The sequence below is a fragment of the Pleurodeles waltl genome, chromosome 5, assembly GCF_031143425.1.
Source record: "Pleurodeles waltl isolate 20211129_DDA chromosome 5, aPleWal1.hap1.20221129, whole genome shotgun sequence".
NCBI classification, from domain to species: domain Eukaryota; kingdom Metazoa; phylum Chordata; class Amphibia; order Caudata; family Salamandridae; genus Pleurodeles; species Pleurodeles waltl.
Window position 1 is genome coordinate 460,215,713 of NC_090444.1, and position 20,957 is coordinate 460,236,669.

Consider the following 20,957-nt stretch of genomic DNA (forward strand, 5'->3'; position numbering starts at 1 on the left):
GAGTGTCTACATTTTGGCAGATTCCGAGCTGTGGGTCATAATGACCGTGGCGGAATTCCGCGGCCGCGGCAGTGTGTTGGCGGTCTTCTGCACGGCGGTAAGCGGCTTTTACCACCAATGTTGTAATGACCCCCATAGTATTGTGTTTTATGTGTCCTGATATTGAAATACTGCTAAATTCGTTTTTCACTGCTGCAAGGCCTGTCCCTCTCATAGGTTAACATGGGAGCTACCTTTAAATCTGATTAGAGTGTAGATTCCCTCTGGGAGCAGATGGACATGTGTAGTTTGGGGTCTCTGGGCTCACAATTTAAAAATATACCTTTTAGTAAAGTTGATTTTAAGATTGTGTGTTTGAAAATGCCACTTTTAGAAAGTGAGCATTTTCTTGTAAATACCATGTTTGTGACTCTGCTTGTTTATGGATTCCCTGTCTGGGTCAGTTTGACATTTGGGCTGGTTGCACCTCACACTAGACAGTGACACAAAGGATGCTGGGCTGTAGTCTGCATTTCCTGATGAGCCATCTGTGCTAGGAGGGAGGGGAGGAGTGGTCACTTACACCTGAAAGGGCTGTGCCTGCCCTCACACAATGCAGTCTCCAACCCCCTGGTGAGTGTCTGGGGCCTAGCCTGGGAAATGCAGGATTTCACCCTCAAAAGAGACTTTGCTTTGAAGTAGGCCTACTTCAAAGGAGAAATTGGGGATAAGAAGGGAACCCAAAACCACAGAATTTAGAACACTTCTGGAAACCAAGAGGAACCTCTGCCTGAAGAAGAGCTGAAGAGCTGAGGAAGAAGAGCTACCCTGCCTGTGACTGTGCTTTGTGGAGCTATCCTGCAGTTGCTGCTTCTGCCAGAGTAAGAAGGCAAAGACTGGACTTTGTGTGCCTTCCATCTTGTGAATATCTCCAAGGGCTTGATTTAGAGCTTGCCCCCTGTTGTTTGAAGTTCTCAGGGACAGCAAAGACTTCTCTCTGCCAGCACCTGGAGTCTCTGGAGAGATTTCTTCTCTGTCCTGTGGTGCCCATCCAGTTCCTGGGACCCTGAAAGGAGAAGCTGGCAGCCTAAGAGGAAGAAATCCATGCACAGAACACCGTGCGGGGAAAAGATTGGCGCGACTCCGATCTGCGGCTGAAAATCGACACTCGCCTGAAACACTAGAATTGACGCACGGAGCTGGAGAAACGACGCGCAGCATCACTGACGGAGACTGGGAGATCGCAACCCGCGCTGCTTGGTTTTCGGATCATCATGCGGCTGGATTTCCGATGCAAACGCCCCTGGGCGTGTAAAAACAACGCAAGGCCTGCCCAGACCCGAGAGTGCTGAGCGGATCAACGCATCGCTTTCCTGCAGAGAGAAGAAATGACGTGCCCCGACCCGATGAAAGGAGAAACAACACAAGGTCTCGCTCGTGAGTAAAATCGAGGCATTGCAAGCCCTTTTTGACACACACTCGCCCGTGCAGGGTTATTTGTGACGCACCCAAGGTACATTTTCACTCTAACAGTGTTAGTGTGTGTTTTGAAACTACATAAAGACTCTTTCTGCTTTTTAACTGATAACTTGACTTGTGTATTGTGGTCTTGTTTTGTTTAGATACATTTTTATCTAAACCTGTGTTGTGTCATTTTGTAGTGTTTTCATTACGTTACTGTGTGTTGGTACAAATAGTTTACACCTAGCACTCTGAAGTTAAGCCTACTGCTCTGCCAAGCTACCAAGGGTGTAAGCAGGGGTTAGCTGAAAGTGATTCTCTTTTACCCTGACTAGAGTGAGCGTCCTTGCTTGAACAGGGGGTAACCTGACTGTCAACCAAAGACTCCATTTCTAACAGGGTATGTTGATGTTTTGTATGACACTTATGTTGATTTGGCACCACCTTGAAACCTATGTGGCTTTATTGCCATGCTGTGCACATAATGCTTATGGGGTTGTACCAAGCATGTGGTGTTCAAATAAAACTATTTGTGAGTGAGAATGGAATGGTGTTGAGTCATGTTATTGTTAGCTACTTAATGCTGTTGGATGTCTGGTGAAAGCCAAAATGTGGATAATCAAAGATTTGTAGGTTGCTTGTGATAAGAACTGTTTATAATGTACTGAATAAGGGGGATGTCTGTGGGTTTCGAGTTTGAATGGGGAAGGTAGACAAAGAAAAACTAGCTATTCTCCAAATTAAGTCAACTTTATACTTTTCTATGATGTTGGATGGTGCATTTTGAGGGTGTGTTTTTAATCTGGGTTGTTCTGTGTCACGAAAGCATAGGGAGAAAGATAATGCAATTTTTAAGGGAAGAGATATACCAATCCTACAGTAGTGGTATGGCTAGGCTCATTAAGAAACACTGAAGACATGACTATCAAGGTGTTGATTGTTCTACTTTTGATTATGGAGAGTGGAACCAACATAACGATACATGTTATGTTAGCTGCAGTTTTATCACATCTTAATCCTTTAGGGCAGCACTGCAGTGTGTTCATAATATTGGCACTGTTTTCATTGGAGCTGGCATGCTGGTGTTTAAAAGGAGAGTAAGGGATGAGAGAAAGAGAGTAAGGAAAAAATAGACTGAGGAAGATGGAGAGAGAGAGTGTGTGTGTGTGTGTTTGTGTGTGTGGGCATGTATAGCCCACGCTGTGAGGACCGGTTCAATCCTCATAGCGTGGGTAAACACTGTCAGGGCAGACAAACACTATTCTTGTGAGGACTGGTGCGTTAGAAGGACTGGTCCCTGTAGTGTGTTTAGGTAGTTTTGAGTGAGAGCATCAAAAAATTTAAATTGCAGTTATATTTGCCTCGATCCGCTTTATAACCTTTCCTACTATCAACGTGCGCATGGAGTTAGAATAGTAAATACATACTTCATTATGGTCAATAGCCGGTCCTCATAATTATAGTTATGCGGGGAAAGTGTGTGTATGTGTGTGTGTGTGTTTCTCTGGGAGGGCAGACGTACCTGGGTTTGATGCAGTGTTATCCAGAACTCTAAAGGACCAGCATTTTATACTTGTAAAGATTAAGATAGTCTGGATTAGGCCACAGTAACGCTGTGAACCCCTCACTTTAACAGTTTAAGAGGGGGACAGCCATTGCACCAGATGGCCTGGTAATCTGGGTAGTAGTAGACATTAATTAGTTGTAAATGTTCCTCTTCGGTCTGCAGGGTGCAGACAAAAGATTATAAAATGCAGGGGCAGCTCCTCCGCTTGGGCAGAGGAGCGTCACCCCCCTGCCAGCAGCAGCAGGAGCTGCAAACCTCTAAAATTAAAAGGATAATAAACAATGTTGGAAGAGGAAAGCAAATAAACAATGTTTATTATCTTTTTATCGCTAAAGGGGTGGAACCATGGGGTGACGAGCAGTGAGGGGAGTGCACAGAGCACTCCCCTCAGTGTGCATGTATGTTTGGCCAGCAGTCTCGGGCCAGCCAAACACACATGCGCAAAAGGGCTCCCTCCAATCCGGCACTGTGTTGCCGAGTTGGAGATAGCCTGCACAGGCTCCCAGTCTGTGCTGGAGCATCCAGCCAGGGCACTCCAGCCAATCATAACGCTGCTCTGAGCATGATTGGTGCAGGGCAGACTGGGAGCCTGTGCCTGCAGTGCAGCGGAGAGCAGCGGGGAGAGGCGGGCGACGTTCAGGTAAGTTTTTTTTTGTATGGTTTATTTTTGTTTTATTCCCCACCCCGGCCACTTTTTCAAGTCGCCAGCCTCAACTGATAAAATGTTCTAAGGAAGCTAGGAAGGAATGAAAGGTGGGGACGGACGCTGCTTTGAGAGCCAGGTTTAGTGATGGAGACAGGAAGAAATTATGAAACATTCTAAAAAGAGCAAAAGGCAGTGAACAGAGCATATGGGGAAGAGGAAAGCAAGTGAACAAAAAGAATGTCAGGAAAGAAAGAATGAAGCATGATAGAAACTGGAAAGGAATGAGGGGATAAGTAAGAACGGATCAAAGTAAGGAAGGGTAATTGGAACAAAAGGAAAATTGAAAGGAAGGAGTACACAGTAAAAAGCACATTGGAAGAAAGAGTGTAAGGCTGGATGGATGGAAGGATGAAAATATGATTGGATCAAAGGGTGAATTGATCAGCTGGTAAAAGTATAGACCAAAGGGTGGCTGGGTGAGTGGATAGATGGAAACTTTAAAGGATTAATGGATCAAAATGTGAACAGAGTGAACAATGGATAGTTGGGATAATTAAATGATGGATGAAAGGATAAAAAGGCGCAAGGAGGAATGGAAGGTTGTGAGAATGAATAAATAGAAGGGTAAATGTAACCGTGATCTGAAGTATTATAGGAAGTGCCATTCTTACTTGCTTTGGTCATTTGGTATCATTAGAAGTTTAGTTCAAAGTGGGGATGGGGTACTGATTTTTTTGGGCTACCCTCTTGTTAGGCTATCTGAATGCAGGGTCTCACCCAAGGTTGCCTCTTCCTGGTTTCACTTTAATAGTAATGCCAGCCATGGACCAGGGTTTGAATTTGGACTTGTTCAGAGCACATGGATGACACAGGACACAGACCCCCTGCCTGTTTGGATCTAGGTTTTCATAGTCTTGTGCTGGTAGGAGAGGTTGATTTATTTTATGTTACGCTGGATGAGAGAATGAGTGTGGCGTGAAGAGTAGTGCAGTGTTTTGTTTTGTTTTTGAGGAGGTGGGCGGGAACTCGGCACAGATCCCTAACAGCTTCGATCTAAGATTTTTGATACAAGTGGTTTAACTTTCGGTGTCCTTATGCGCCATTAGCACTTACTTTGTAGCACTGCATGGCTACTGTTCCATAATGTTTTAGTAGCGCACTGCCATCCTCCGTTGCCATTTGCACATTGAATGGTATGTTTATAATTCAGAGCTTCTTTTCATTGCGGAAGTGGTCGTGACTGTGCGTCCTTACCCAGGCTTGGTGCTCGGTGAGTGGGCCTGCTCCTCATAAGTGTACTTAATGCGAGGAGTGTGTTTATGGCTGTATCATTGTCTGAAATCACTGGGTTATTGGGATCTTTGCGCATACATCAGAAGGTCTTTGCAGCTAGTGGGTTTGCTCGGTAGATGCAGGTCTGCTTTTGTCTTTACGTATTGCTTGGTGAAGCGAGTTCCGGATTGTCTCAGATTCTTTGATGGCTTTGCTGGATCGGATCCTAGGCGTCTGACCCATGTGCACCAGGCTTTCTGTTTACCTTCCTTTATGAACAGCAGGATAAATACGTTGGTGCATATACACGTATGAACAGTTTTCCAGTAGCCTTTGAATGATAATTTGGGATAGAAGGTGTTCCAAATAGCCTTTTTTCATTTTATTAACGTAGATAGTATGAATAATGCAGCAGCAGCGATAGAAATATAATCTTGAATTATTTAGTCGAAGTGATTAATTTGTTTTCTTATTTATCTCTGTACTATGCTTTATTTTTTCTGCTGGAGAATGGTACTTTGAGCCCTCGTGCGCCTGTTTGTGAATTCTTAGTACTGTATACGTATATAATTTCTCTGAGTCTGACAAACTACCCCAAAACTATGTCAGCATCTTTTTTCCTTTTAATTTATCTTTTGGTTGTCACACTTCACAGGATATTTTCTCCCTTCAGGGAATAATGCATTGCACCGATAGGTGCAGTGCTTTATTACAAAGCTTTTGCTGAAGTGGCAAGAGCGACCCCTATTGAGCCTTTTTAAACATATGCATTGATTCATCATCCAGCCCTCCCTTTAACCTCCAGGGCATGAATTGAGCATAATTTTTACATGGTGCATGGACTCATTTCCCTATTGACTCGATATCAGAAAAAGGCTCTCGTGACATCTTTTAGGCACATAATGTATGGCAAAGTAATTGTATTTTCATTAATGACTGTAATTAAACCGTGTAAATCTGTCACTGAAAAGAATAATCATCAAGTAGGATGTCTGATCTTGTAGGAAGAATTCAAATTTGGCAAAATAGCTAATGCATCCCAGAGCACTAACCTTCATTAGTCCAAGTGACAGCTCTGTGAGAGGCCTCGTGTCTAATAGGCGCCGTCACTTGTATTTCTTAAATCCGATAATATTGCAGGCGTGTTTTGAAAGAAAAACACAATTAAATATCTGGCTGCTCCCTAGAAAAGTTGGAAATCGGCGCCCTGGGACACCGTGTGCGGTTTTCTAAGTACTTCGCTTTCAATATTGACTCTAGGTACCGAGCAACATAAACTAAATGATGTCTTAACGCTCGACTTGGCTGTTATCCAGAGTTACTCGTTTTATTGCAGCAAAGAGGGGATGTGAAGTTAGCCCTGCCAGAATTCAGACCTGTGGGGACCCAACCAGTACTGAATATATAAAAAAAAAACATAAGTGCCAGGGCCCTTTTCAGATGGCCACTGTAGCTTCCACCACCTAGTGCCCCCACTAGCGCTGCTAATGACAGTACCATCACATCTAACCATCACACTCATACAAGTGTGACAATTCAGACTTTAAATATACATTAAAAAGGACTAATATATGCCTCCCAAGCTATTCTTACAGCTTTGGGTGGCAAGTATTGGTGATTTTATTCTATATTTAATTATTAAACGTTTCTGTGCTCCTCACAAAATTAGACAAACAGTGCCACTAAGTGGCAGGGTTTCATAAGAGCTGGTGTTGCCAATAAAGTTCCGGTTCTGAGCACTGGAAACCACAGCTCAAATTAAGCACTGGCTGCAACCATTTACCCTGTCCTTAGTTCAGTTTTGCAACTTGCGGTGTTAGTAGGAGAATCCCTTTCATGAGGGTCACACCGGGGAACTAAAAATAGCCCTGCCAAAACATTTTCAAGCCAGCCCTGCTCCTCGTGTCTCCTCGCATAATCTCTCTCTTTCCATTGACCCTGTGATGACAATCCCTCGCCCTGTTCCAAGGTAAGTCATTGGTTCCTCTGCCCATTGATAGTCAACTATGTAACCCAGCTGTGCAACTGCCTCTAAGCTTGAGAGTGAATTGGTAAGGCAACTATAGGATAGGGCCAGTGATCAATTTATAAGTAATCGGTGGAGGTGCCTAACGTTTTCTCAGAAGACTGACGAATGTCTAGATTGTCAAATATCAAAGCTGTGTACTGTTGATTCCACTTCGTGGCGCTTTCTTCCACCAACAGACACTCCCTGCCCCTTTATTTCATTCCTACAAGCTCCTTTTCTCCTTGCTTGCTTTCTCCCTTTGTCAATTTCCCCATCTTTGTCTTTCCCTCTACGTTCCTCCTTTTATGCTTTTCTCTCTCTTGTTCTGGATCAAAGTCTGATCAGGAAAAGTAAGTGCTGGTCCCTAAACCTGTGTTGGTGTAGCCCACCTGCAAGCATCTGCTGAAATTAAGTGCTGGGGAGGATCCTCCTTGAACACCGTGACAGAACGCCAGGTGAGACCACCTCTCTGTAATGTGTTTCAGGTCTTAGTCACAAACTCACAATATGAACCTGCATAGCTGCCCGTGGCACCATCTATGCAATGCAATGTTCGAACTGAGTGCAAGGTAACTCCTCCTATGCTTAGCATAAATAAAATCTGACATGCACATTACACATGGAGTATGCATGTGGTCACGTGGGTACATATATAATGGTCGTACATAAAAATGCCTTTGAAAGGGTTAAGAGTGGCCTGACTATCCAGCACCTATTGATGACGCCCCCCTTTAAATATACAATTTGTGTTAATTTAGGAAAATGGTTACATATATCAAATGAAATCTGACATATCAGTGCAAGTGAAATGGAAAGAAATAAAAAAAAACATTCTTCTGTCCATATTTTATGTTATAAATGGGTACTTTACACTATGGGGTCAGTTCTCAGCCAGATAAATTCCAATGTGGGAATACCATGTTGCCAAAAATAAAGTTTCTGGACAGTATTGACAACCATAAATCTGCAATTATGAGTTAGACCCATGGAATGGGGAATCACTGTGCACATAAAGGGTGTAGGTGGCTACCAAAGGCTGAAGCCCGGGAGCACTTGCAGCCCAAGTCTAAACCGAATTTTTCTATTGGATTTTCAGCCTGGTAAATTCAGGTCTCCTGTTCTCACATATGTAAAATCTGGGTGCGGGAGTGTAGGAGCACTGGACCAGTTATAACTGGGCAGATCTTTTTCACTAGGGGATATAATTTCGTCGATCCTTCAAACAGAGGTCTATTTAAAAAATAATACAATTCAGAGGACATAATGAATGCTCCTTAATTTAACTTAGTTCCCACATGATTTGTAACCATTGTATCATATTACAGACAAGAAGCTTTTAAATATGTAGATATTATCTAGATCACTTCAAGCTGTGTTTGTCAAATGACACACACGAACCTTCTGAGACCATGCATCGCGCACGGAGAAAAGACTTGAATCAACACGTGTTTATTTTTCTTGCAAGCAAGAAGGCAGACTTGTTTTCACACATTCCATAAACAGCATAAATTAGTAATCAAAAAGATCTGGTATCTTCAATTTTTAATAAAGGTAGAAGGGACAGTGCAAAGGCTGCAACAGAGCACATATTTGAGAAGAGAAAAAATGACTTTGTTGTAGCTGAACAGCAAAAAGGCTGGAGGCTCCTACCGTCACCTGCTTTTGTGAGTTAATTATAATCTTACAAGCTGTCTGTCTGTCTGTGGGCTTCTCTTCAGGGCACTTTACAGCACAATGCAAAATAGCTACACCAATTACCTAAGTAATCCCTCGAAGCGATTCTCTTCATAGCTTGAAAATGTCCATCAGGGGATGGCAGCTGGACTCCATTTCCCTTACAAAATAGTGATAGTATGGGATACTTTTTGCATTTCTTTTTCATTTGGTTTCCTTCTACGTGTGCTTGTATTTGGGAACTGTGCTTTAGAAAAGTGACATGAATGTAATTAGGTGTCCCGCTGTAGTATTTTGTCATGTGTCTCTGACCTTGTAAAATTACAAATATTCTTAACAAGGCAGATAGGCTAATCATATTATTTCTTAGTTGAATAAAGTAGACTAAACATAAATAGTATTCTCCAGGACTAGAACATGCATGGAACTCAGGTTCTAGTAACACGAAAGTATATATTACATTTAAAAGCACAGAAGTCAAGAAGGCAACAACTAGTTCACCACTCACTGTAAATAACAGAGTGTTTAAAGCACACTGATACAAACAAGCACTGCCAAAGACAAAAGGCCTGTCCTTTGACACCTTTTGTCATGCCAGTGCCTTTTGTTAACGCTTTATAGCTTCAACAAAAATGGCAACACTATACAGCATGAGTAAAAGGAAAAAAGATGCAGTGACGCAGCTGTATTTTTTGTATCTTTTGTATCTAAGGCCGCGCTAGTTCATAGTTGTAATTATTTAGGTGCACATAAGCATCACGGCATTCTGTATCCTGACGCCTGGGCTTGATGCAGCACAGTTTCTTTAGTTATTGATCAGAGATAGATCAGTGATAAAAAAATATGACAACAAAGTAGTGTGAAAGCCTTTGGTGAAGGAGCTCTGGCGGGTGAAATGGAAAGTGTTTAACAGCAGCTCGGTAGTCGGTCCTCCTGAAACCAGCCTGCATACAGTGGCGCAGGGGAGAGGAGAGCTGGGAGCTGATAATATTTGGAGGCCTCATGGACAAGAAACAGAACGTGAAGTACTACCCTAAGACCAACGCCTTGTAATTTGTGCTAGTTAAAAGATAAGGCAGATGCTTTACTTCACTGCACCTTCCGCTTTGTGGCTTTCCTATTCTAATGTTGTATCAAACACTTTGCCCTGATGAGACCCCATATTACAAAGAGGGTCGAAACGTCATCGACTAAGACATAATGAACTCGAATTGCCCTATCTTTTAGGACAAAATGGACTTTGTTTATCACATTCTGTGGAGTACTTATGGCATTTTGTTTGAAACCTGTTCTTCTTCTTGTTTTGTGGGTTATGTTGTCCTATGGATGTGGTATGTGTACAGGGTTGGAAATTTTTAATGATTTTTTTAAATCAATAATGTACTGATCATTGATGAACTAACGTGGAAAATGGGTGACTTTTGTAAACGGTCACAATAATTCATTTTGTTCTCTGTTTAAGCAAAACTTCAGCTAAAATTGCTGTTATTTTCTGTAGCTCAATCCTTACCTAAAAGAGTGTGATTGGTAGCTTATAGATGTGTAAACAGTTACCCCTAGTGGGTTGCTATGTTAGGTTTTACAAGGTCAAATTTATTAGGGCATTACACAAGTTTGTTCTATTGTTAAAAATGTTCACTAATGTGTGGTTTCTTCCTCAAGGATGGAAGTAGATGATACTAAGTAAGACGTTTCTTCCTGAGAAGAGAAGTTTTGATGAGATGGAACAATGGAGCCACAGATGAGATGGAAGAGGAAAATAAATTGTTATAATTGTGTTTAGCTAATAATAGCGTCATCCAACTTTTAGTTATCTAATAGTAGTTTTATTGATTGAATTGTATAACACCCCATGTACTGACCAGTAGTGAACTTTTCAAGAGTTGATATAACATTTTGTCACCTGTTCTGGGGGGTTAGAGACAGAAAGAGAGAGAGGGAGAGTTTTTCTTCTACATTTCTGCTGATTGAGGGAGTTCTTAGTGGAGGTTCGAGTTCGTATCATAGATGTGGGTTTAGCTATCGATGTAAGCCAGACCCTACAAAAATTTACCTGATGGTGTTCCCTTGCTGAAGTAGACTGCATGTTGTTGTTCTATGGGTAATGTATGAAATTGTATTGTTATATGTGTCCTTTGTTTTACAGGTACCAGCTGCAACTTATAGATTAATTGCTGCATAATGATAATAATTTTTATTATAACCCAAGTTAGTATGGTTTCTAAATTTGTGTTTCTAAACTCTTTTTACATGAAGCCCAACATGTTAATGCTAATTAGTGGTTAGTGAGGGAATTTATCTTTACATGCTCATGATTTATATTGACATTCTTTGATCTTTTGCCCTAATATACAAAATATCATTGTTGCAAATATTGGTGTTGTTAATCAGTGTCATGATACTTGAGATAATTTGCTTGCTTGCTTTGATTAAACTCAGATATATAAGACATTCTAATCAGCCATTATTGATTCTATATGCTTATCATTTATGTTTGTAAGTTATTTTTGTGACATTAGCATTGTTAATATAGGGAAACAAATGTATGATCCTTCTTAATAAACTGGTGTGGTTATTGTGTAGTGATTAGATTATTGAATATGTTGATTATTGTTGATTACTATAACATTCATAATTGACATCCCCCTAAACCGATGTCGCATCGATCCATTGGCCTAAGGCGCAAAATCCACTATTTAGTTTAAAGTAATAGCTAAGATTTCTTTGGCGCTGCAGCAGTTTTTTGGTAGCAGATTACTTTTACGTCATCATTTGATGATGTCATCATGAAGATGCTATAGATTGTGGAAAAATTTCATTTAAAAATAATTATGTAATTTAAAAAAAAAAAATGTTATACAGGTTTGATAAAATTAGTTGCTAGTTGCCTTAATTGACTTTCCCCAGTCCTCGGAGACACTCTAGGTTGAAGGGTATGTTTCTAGAGGTGTTTTGATTGAATTGAGTGAGGTGAGATTATTTTGCGCTTGCAACAGCTTAAGCTAATTTGCAGATGATTGAGGTACATTTGAGTTCAGAAGGAGTGGGCGTACTCCAATAGAGTTTAGAAGGAGTGGGCGTACTCCAATAGGCACAATAGGTATGAGAGTAGGGAAGCAGCGTTCTTCATTTGAGTGTGGCGCTTAGTGCAGGAAAAATTATCCAGGTGGTTGTTGATGATGGACCTAATCAGAGAGGTCTAAGACTCTGGAGTATATTGACAAGTGTAGTGAGACACTTGGTATATGTTGTAATTTGTCTATTTAGTTGACCGATCCAGCGTGGTTGGTAAGTCAAGTTTGTGAGATAATTGGTGTGATTGGATTTTACTGAGATTTGGTGAGTACTAAGTGCACTAAGACAACAGACCAATGATCAGTGGAGAAGTGAAATTTGCAGCCCGAATTTTGCTCACGAATGAGAGGAACTGTGAAAAAGAGTAAGCAAAAGCTGAAGGTATGCTTTGGAAGGTTCCTGAAGCGATTGTAGTACCCTACATGTAGTAAATGGGCAAATTTGTTTTCCTATTTGGTTTAAGGGTTTGCTTGCAAACTAATATTGCATTGATTTAATGTGTGAGTTGTGGAAAAGTCAGGCCTAAAGACTTTGTCAGCGTCTCAATGATCGCGCTGAGAAGGGGTGTGTGTGCGTTAGTGTGACGTAAGTTGAGCAGTGCTGGGATAGATTGGTTAGTGAGAAGAGTCATGCACGGATTCGTCAATCAGTCCGACAATAGTATAGTGCGATTGGAAGGTGAGAGTGTCGAAGAGGATTGTGGGATTGTAGTCACTTTTTCTGATTGGTTATTTTTGAACAGATTTCGTTGTTTGTTTTGGTTAGTTTGATTTTGTTACTGAATAATAATTTATTTGTGTTTTGACTTTGTTTTTGAATAAATTTGGTTGAAAATGAAGTTTTTCAAGTCTTTGAGAAGTGCTTTGAGAGGTGATGAATACATTCCGGCACTTGAGGGAGACATTTGTCTGCCAGAAAATACTACGGCATACATTGTGATTGAGGAGAAGGGTGCGGGAGCATGCCTTTGGTTGAAACACTGGTTATAGATCACAAAGAAAGAAGGTTGTTTGGCTTTTCCAGAAAATGGAACATTCAATTTGAGAATGTTGGAGAATATGAGGCAGAATATCTACAGTTTAAAACCTCCTCCGAGGCCAGCACAGTATGAAGCCTTAGCGATTTGGGAGATGGTAGCTAGACAGCAACAAGCATTGAAATTCGAGAAAAGAATGAGGAGAGTAGAAAAGACACAAGCACAAGCTAGATGGGGTGAGGAGCAGAAAAGGTGGTGAGTAGCAGCTTTACAGGAATTAGATGATTTCCTGCAAGGACAAAAGATGACGAGGATGAGTCAAAGGATGAAAAGAAAAAGAAAAAGAGTTCTTCAGTAAATAAGGGATGGAAACTAAAAGACTTGAAACGAGTTATGTTTAATGATGATAACGAGTTAGATGAAGATGAAATAGTTTCTGAGATTTTGCAGACGTATCCACCACCAAATACAGGTCAAGGAGATCAGAGAACTAGTGAGAGTGGAATGAGTACTGCACCATCCACATCAGAGGTATCACAGAATATCATGACCAATGAACGAGTTCAGATGCAGAGTAGTTTCAATGATTCATTAAACAACAGACATCAGTTAAAGATAAACATTCTTGAAACTTATCCAGAGGCTCAGGTTATAAGGACAACTACTAATTTAGTGTTGTCTCCAAGTCAACAAGGACAGAGTATGATTCAAAAGGAGCCTGTTCAAATACAGATTCCTCAAATGCAGAGCCTGAGAATAATGCAGACCCAGAAAATTGGATCCTTTGTTGGTCCAGATGCAATTTCTGTACCTGTTACGATGGGTCCACCCATGTCACTGTATGCACATACTAATAATAGTGGAGCAAATTCTTTGGTCCAGTTTCAGAATGGGGTTTTGGAAAAATCAACTCCTAGACAAGAACAAACCCTGAATGAGACGAATTCTTTAATAAATTTGTCTCCTGTTGGAAATTATGGGACCAGATCCTACAGTAATTAGAGGGAGAGACTAGTGTCTCCACAACGATGTGCGAACACAGCACAAGAACAAGATTTGGGTGCACAGTCCAATGACATTTCTTTGAAAGGTTTATCTGCACCAGAGATAACACAGCGGTTAGAAGATTTAAGCAATTAAAAGACTTTAAAGAAAAAAAGGACAGAGAGGAAGACCCAATAAACAGAGTGAGGTTGGTAATGGAAGGAAATGAACTTCTTGAAGGGACAATGGGTGTGAATAGACTCGGGTCATATACCGAAGCTCAGTTAAGAAACTTATGTAAGATAATTACAAAGGGAGCAGAAAAAGTACACCAATAGTAACAGGAAATAGCGGCCAAGCATGACATTGATCTAATGAAAATGAAAAGCCTGAAGAGAAGTTATAGATTAAATATGGATGAAGAAAACTTCATACACATGAGGTCTGCAGGGATGAAAACAAATCTTAGGGTACTACTTGAAAGTGTGCAGGTTTGGAGAGCATTAGACAAATGGGAAGGCAGATGGGTCAAGAAAAGAGAAAGGCCAAAGAAAGAAGACATGGGACAAGCAGGAGATTCTGTGAAAATGTTGCTGATGAGGGAAATACCAGGAAGGAATTTTGTACATGTACCTTTGAGTAGGAGTTTTATGAATGATTACCCAAGGTTGAGGGAAAAGCCAGTAGAATGGTATCAGCAGACAGAGAGGTTTGTGAAGCTTGCAAAATGTCTGTGAGAAGACCTGAATACACTCTTTTATATTGTCGTTCCGGCAGATTTGTGGATTGAATGCAAAAGGAATGTGGATTGGCCACCAAGTGAGCCACAAAGGGATTTGAAAATGGGTGCACCATCTCCAGAAGTAATGAAATATTACTGTAAAGTTGTTGAGTTCCTGAAAACAAGAGTTTCGCCAAAAACCGTTGATTGGCACCATATATGATAGAACAGCGCAGGAAGGGAAGGAATCAGTTCATGCATACTATGAAAGGTTGTTAAAAACGTTTAAACAATTCAGTGGTGTGCAGACAACCGAGAAAGAGAGCATGAATCATTTGGTGTTTAGGTTTGTTGAAGGATTGAAACCGGAAATTAATCAGATGATTAAGAATCATTTAATTTGCTGGCAGGCCAAACCAATTGATGAAGTGTTACAGTATGTGAAATACTGTTGTGATGAGATTGAGATGAAGCAGAAAAAGTTAAAGGAGAAAGCAATGGTAATGCAGATTAATGCTGCACAGACAGGACTGCAGGGAAATTTTCAGCAACAGCTGCAAGGAAATGGCATGTTTCAGAGTCAAGGTAGAGGAAGAGGTCTAGGTGGAATCATGCTTCCGGTAGTCAATAGAAATGTGGATTTGAATTCAGTGCTAATACAAGATGGACAGCAAAGGAGGAAAGTGTTACCTTGTCATAATTGTGGGGTAATTGGACATTGGAAGAGACAGTGCCTGTTACTGAATCAAGGTGGTGTTGTGCAACAGACAAATGGTGTCAATTGTTAGAGCATGAGAGGACCTAGAATGGGAGGTCAAAATTAGAATTCCCAGAATATTATAAATATCATGCAGGGTTTTCAACCTTTGCAGCTGATGCAGCAGATACTGAATGTACAACCACAGGTACAACAAGTACAAATGCCACAGATGCAACAAATGCAGCCACAGGTGCAGATGGTACCTGCACAGCAAATGCACATACTGAGGCAGGTCCAAAAGATACAGGGTCCTATGGTTCAACAACAGGTAATGCTTCCGCAGGTGGTCACAAATCAGAAACAGAACAAAAGTGAAAAAACACTTGATCAATTTCCTTTACACAGTGTGGATGAAATAAATGATGAATGGCCGTTGGATAGTTCAGATGAGGAAGAGTATGTGATGGCAGCATCATTAGAGGTGGATCAGAGAGGTCCTTATGTGAAAGGTGAAGTACATGGCCATGAAGTTAACTTTCTGGTTGACACAGGACCGACACGCTCAACAGTAAGAACTGTAGAAGTTCCAGATTTATCAATTTCAGAGAAAACAGTTCAAATCACAGGAGTTACGAACCAGCATTTGACTAAGGTGGTCATTACAACCCTGGCGGACGGTGTTAAAGCGGCAGTAAGACCGCAAACAGGCTGGAGGAAAAAAAAGGGAATTATGACCGTGGCGGAAACCGCCAACATAGACAGCCACTTTAACACTCTGACCGCCACGGCGGTACAGACAAGCAGCGCGGCGGTCACTGCCAACAGACAGGCGGAGGACAATGTACCGCCCACACTATTACAACCCACCAATCCGCCACCTTTTCCGGTGCGGATTCACCGTGGATAAAAACACGGCGGAAACAGCTTTTGAAATGGGAAAACGCTCACCTTAACACACTTCACGAGGAAGGAGGCCACCATGGAGCCAGAACTCCAAATACTCCCTGCGCTTGTCTTCCTGCTCCTCTACGAACACCATCAACGGCGGCGCCGAAGACAACGGTGAGTACTGCACCTACGACATAGGGGGGGGGAGGCAAAAGTCAGGGACACACACACGCAACACCCCCACCCTCAACCCGACCCTCGCACACTACAACACACACACCAATGCATTTCCAAACATCACAGTAACAACCCCCAGCCCCCCGGAAGAATGCAAAGACAAAACGAAATTAGTTGAACCATTGTAATGTATCCAAATACAGTAAGCTCATATATACAGAAATATATACACATTCCAAATATATACATCATGATTAGTAGTGCAGGTATGCACAATTCAATGTCCATGGACCACTGGGCCCACAATGCATGGGCGAGGCCCACACTAGATACCTGTCCACAAACGGAGAGAATACTGCAGGGGCATCAGATAGAAATACAACAGGCAGCTCAGGGGGAAGGGAAGGGGAGGCACTTCAGCCGGATGACAGCACCACGCCAGATCCACGACGGGGCTCCATGCCCATTGATGTATCCTGGGGAGTGCAAAGCCACAGTCTCTCAAGTCTCTACAGTGGGTGGTTTGCCCACTGTACCATCCTGGGTAGTGCAAAGCCACAGTCTCTCAAGTCTCTACAGTGGGTGGGTTGCCCACTGTACCATCCTGGGGAGTGCAAAGCCACAGTCTCTCAAGTCTCTACAGTGGGTGGGTTGCCCACTGTTCAATCCTGGGGAGTGCAAAGCCACAGTCTCTCTAGTCTCTACACTGGGTGGGTTGCCCACTGTTCAGTCCTGGGGAGTGCAAAACCACAGTCTCTCAAGTCTCTACAGTGGGTGGGTTGCCCACTGTTCAATCCTGGGGAGTGCAAAGCCACAGTCTCTCAAGTCTCTACACTGGGTGGTTTGCCCACTGTTCAATCCTGGGGAGTGCAAAGCCACAGACTCTCAAGTCTCTACACTGGGTGGTTTGCCCACTGTACCATCCTGGGACGTGCAAAGCCACAGTCTCTCAAGTGGATAACAGTCTCCACTGGTTCTGGAGGGGGACTGGTGCCCAGAGTGCATCACGCTCCCCGTGACGGTCCCAGTTCCGTCACTGTCCCAGCCGCACATGGGCTAACGATGCTTGAGTTGGTGGTGCTTGCCCTGTTCAGCGGTGCTTGCCATGGCGGTCTTTGCCCTGTTCAGCGGTGCTTGCCATGGCAGTCTTTGCCCTGTTCAGTGGAGCTTGACTTTGCAGTTTCTGACCTGTTCAGCGGTGCTTGCCATGGCGGTCTTTGCCCTGTTCAGCGGTCCTTGCCATGGCGGTCTTTGCCCTGTTCAGCTGTGCTTGCCATGGCGGTCTTTGCCCTGTTCAGCGGTGCTTTACTGCCGGGGCCCTCCTGGGCACTGACTCTGGCGGTGGTCTCCTGACCAGTGACGATAGTGCTGCCCTCCAGGGCACTGACTCTGGTGGCGGTCTCCGGACCAGTGACGAGTGGACTGCTCTCCTGGGCACTGACTCCGGCGGTGGTCTCCTGACCTGTGACAATAGTGCTGCCCTCCTGGGCACTGACTCTGGCGGTGGTCTCCTGACCAGTGACGATAGTGCTGCCCTCCAGGGCACTTACTCTGGCGGTGGTCTCCGGACCAGTGACGATGGGGCTGCCCTCCAGGGCACTGACTCTGGCGGTGGTCTCCGGACCAGTGACGATGGGGCTGGCGGTGGCATCCTGGCCAGCGGGGAGGATGGCGGCCTTCTCCGCCGTGCTACTCTTACCAGACTTTGGAGACTTCTTCTGCCCCTTCACCACCTTGGGAGGAGTCACAGCTGACTCGGCACTCCCCCCGGGACCCTTGTGAGCGGCCTTGCCAGCAGGAGTCTTCCCCCACTCCCGTCGGGCACTGTCCAACTTCTGGTGCTTTACAGGGGGTGGACTGGCAGTGCTTTGGCTCCGTGTCACACTGGCTGCCCTGGTGCCCGGTGCACTCCACATACCTCTAACACACACCACTGGAACCAGACTTTTTTTGGCTGAGGTGCTAGTACGGGACCTATGAATTGGGGGGTGGTGGGACAGAGGTCAAGGTTGCTCAGGAAAAGTTTAGGACGAACACTGGGATGGGTAGCTGGAGGGGGTCTGGGAGTGGAGGAAGAGGAGGTGGTTGTAGGAGTTGTAACTTTAGATGATTTGGGTGCAGGTGCATGTTCTGGAGGCTGTCGTGAGGTGGATGGATGTTGTGTGTGTGTGTGCCCGCGTTTGTGTACTTTGGGAGGGGGCATCACAGACACACTGGGAGAGGACACAGGGGACGTGTAATTGGTAGTGGGGGTGGTGAGTGCAGGTGAGCGGGGTGTGGTGCTGGGTGTTCTGGTGTGAGTCCTAGTGCCTGTAGATGGAGTGCATGCAGGTGAGAGTGTAGACGACACTGGGAGGGAGGAGGGAGACGACGACGAGGGGGACACAGTGGAGGCAGTGGATGTTGCCGTGTCTGTATGTGGGTGATGCTTGTGTGAGTGCCTGTGGGATGTGTGGTGCTTATGTTTGACAGAGACACTTTTGTGTGTTGAGGTGTGTGCATGCTATTCTGATGGTGTGCTGGGGATAGGCTAGGGTACAGGGGATTGGGTCTGGGTGGCGGAAGTTGGAGGGGGGAGGCTAGACACAGGGACAATGGCTGCCATCAGTGCTGAGGCCAGAGATTGCAGAGTTCGATGATGGGCAGCCTGACCAGAATGAATGCCCTCCAGGAATGCATTAGTGTGTTGCAACTCCCTTTCTACACCCTGGATGGCATTCACAATGGTAGACTGCCCAACAGTGAGGGACCTGAGGAGGTCAATGGCCTCCTCACTGAGGGCAGCAGGGGTGACAGGGGCAGGGGCTGAGGTGCCTGGGGCGAAGGTGATGCCCACCCTCCTCCGGAGCGAAGGCTGAGGGGCTGCTGGGAGGGCGGTGCTGGTAGGGGGGGTGGCGGCTGTACCTATAGAAGTGGGGGGCACAGATGGTGGCGCCACCACAAGGGAGCTCCCATCGGAGGACGAGTCTGAGTCGCTGTTTGCTGATCCGGTGACCGACGTGAAGCTCCCCTCGCCCTTCGTCCCACTGGTGTATTCTGAGTCCGTGGTGTGGCCCTCCATGGCTATGTGGGATGCAGCTCCCTCGTGCTCCGTTGCCACTGTACCTCCGCCTGATGATGCTGATGTGCAAAAGAACAGGGAGAGCACAAAAAGGGGTGGGGAAACAGAAGAAAGACAGGTTGAGTGCATGGCTTACCGCTACCGTTGGCGGACAATACAGACACAGCAGCCCCCTGCACTACGCCGTGCTCTTGGCCTCTACAGATGCAGTTCCTGGGATATGGCCTACATGGCTATGAGTGTCATCTGCCCACAGAGATGACATGTATACCTGTACTTGGCACTCTACAGATGTGGGGTGGAGTGGCACATGGCCTGCATTCCGGAGGGGCCTAGCCTACGGAACTCGCTCTGGCCTAGGGAAACCCACAGCCCTCCTCCCCCACCCAGACCCCTCCACTGCGCGCAAAGTCATGAGAATGTGAGTGTACTCACCCCCTTGTGTCTGCTGTGATGCCCTTATGCGCCCATCCAACTCAGGGTAGGCCACCAGCAGGATCAGGAACATCAGGGGGGTCATGGTGCGACGGGCACCCCTCCCACGTTGGGAGGCCATCCCCAGCTGAGCCTCCGCTGTCTTCTTGCTCCAGCGGCGAATGTCCTCCCATCTTTTACGGCAGTGGGTGCTCCGTCTCTGGTGGACCCCCAGGGTCCGGATGTCCTTGGCGATGACATGTACAGGGGAAGAAGAGAAGTCATTAGCAACAGCACCGTCAAAGTGAGTGGCCCACATCCCTACCCTTGCCATGTGGCACATGCATTCACAGTCCTTCATGCTCGCAGAACTCTGCCCCGTTCCTACTGACATCCAGCCCTCTACACCTAGGCATAGCCCATACAACGTGCTTCCTGTGTACTTACCTGTTGGTCTGGAGGACCATAGAGTAGCGTGTACTGGGGAGGACCCCATCCACGAGCTTCTCCAACTTCTGTGCAGTGAAGGCAGGGGCCCTTTCCCCAGACGCACCAGCCATTGTCTCTTCCAGACCGAGGTCACAGCAGTACTTGCAGTGTAGGTCCTCTCCTGTCGAAGATCAGGTATCGAGTGATTGAACAGATAGAAAATGGCGGTGATGTCCGCGGCGGTGCGTATCATCACCGCCGGCGCACTTCATCATTGGCTCCTGGGACCCATAGGGTCCAATGTTAACCAATGCAGCATTGCGCCCCGGTCTAAGACCGCCTACCGCAACGGTGTACAACGCCAGCGCAGTTACCTCACATCCCATTGTCCCAGTTTAGAGGTCAGGCAGCCGCCATTTCAGGGGCCCACATGGCTTCATTTACAACTGCGTCACACATACCTAGACTCAACACACATACAGGAAGAATTTTGTATTAAGTGTCGTGTTCTGTGTAGCTATGGGTACATACCTCAGAATTGGTTGACTCTGTGGTCGCTGTTGTCCTTCTTAGGCACCGTCAGCTGGGACATTTGAGGAGATGGCGGAATCCTCCTGTGTACCGACCGCTGGTGGACCTGTTAACAAGGATCGACATTTAATCATCACCTACAGGTTTGACCGTGCCACAATCCAGGAACTGTGTACCCATTTGGAGCCAGACCTGATGTCACCAATCCGCCATCCCACCGGAATCCCCCCTCAAGTGCAGGTGCTATCAGTGCTCCATTTCCTAGCAAGTGGGTCATTTCAAACAACAGTGGCCATGGCATCGGGGATGTCCCAGCCTATGTTTTCCAACGTGTTGGCCAGAGTGTTGCCTGCCCTGCTGAAGCACGTGAGGAGCTACATCGTTTTCCCTCAGG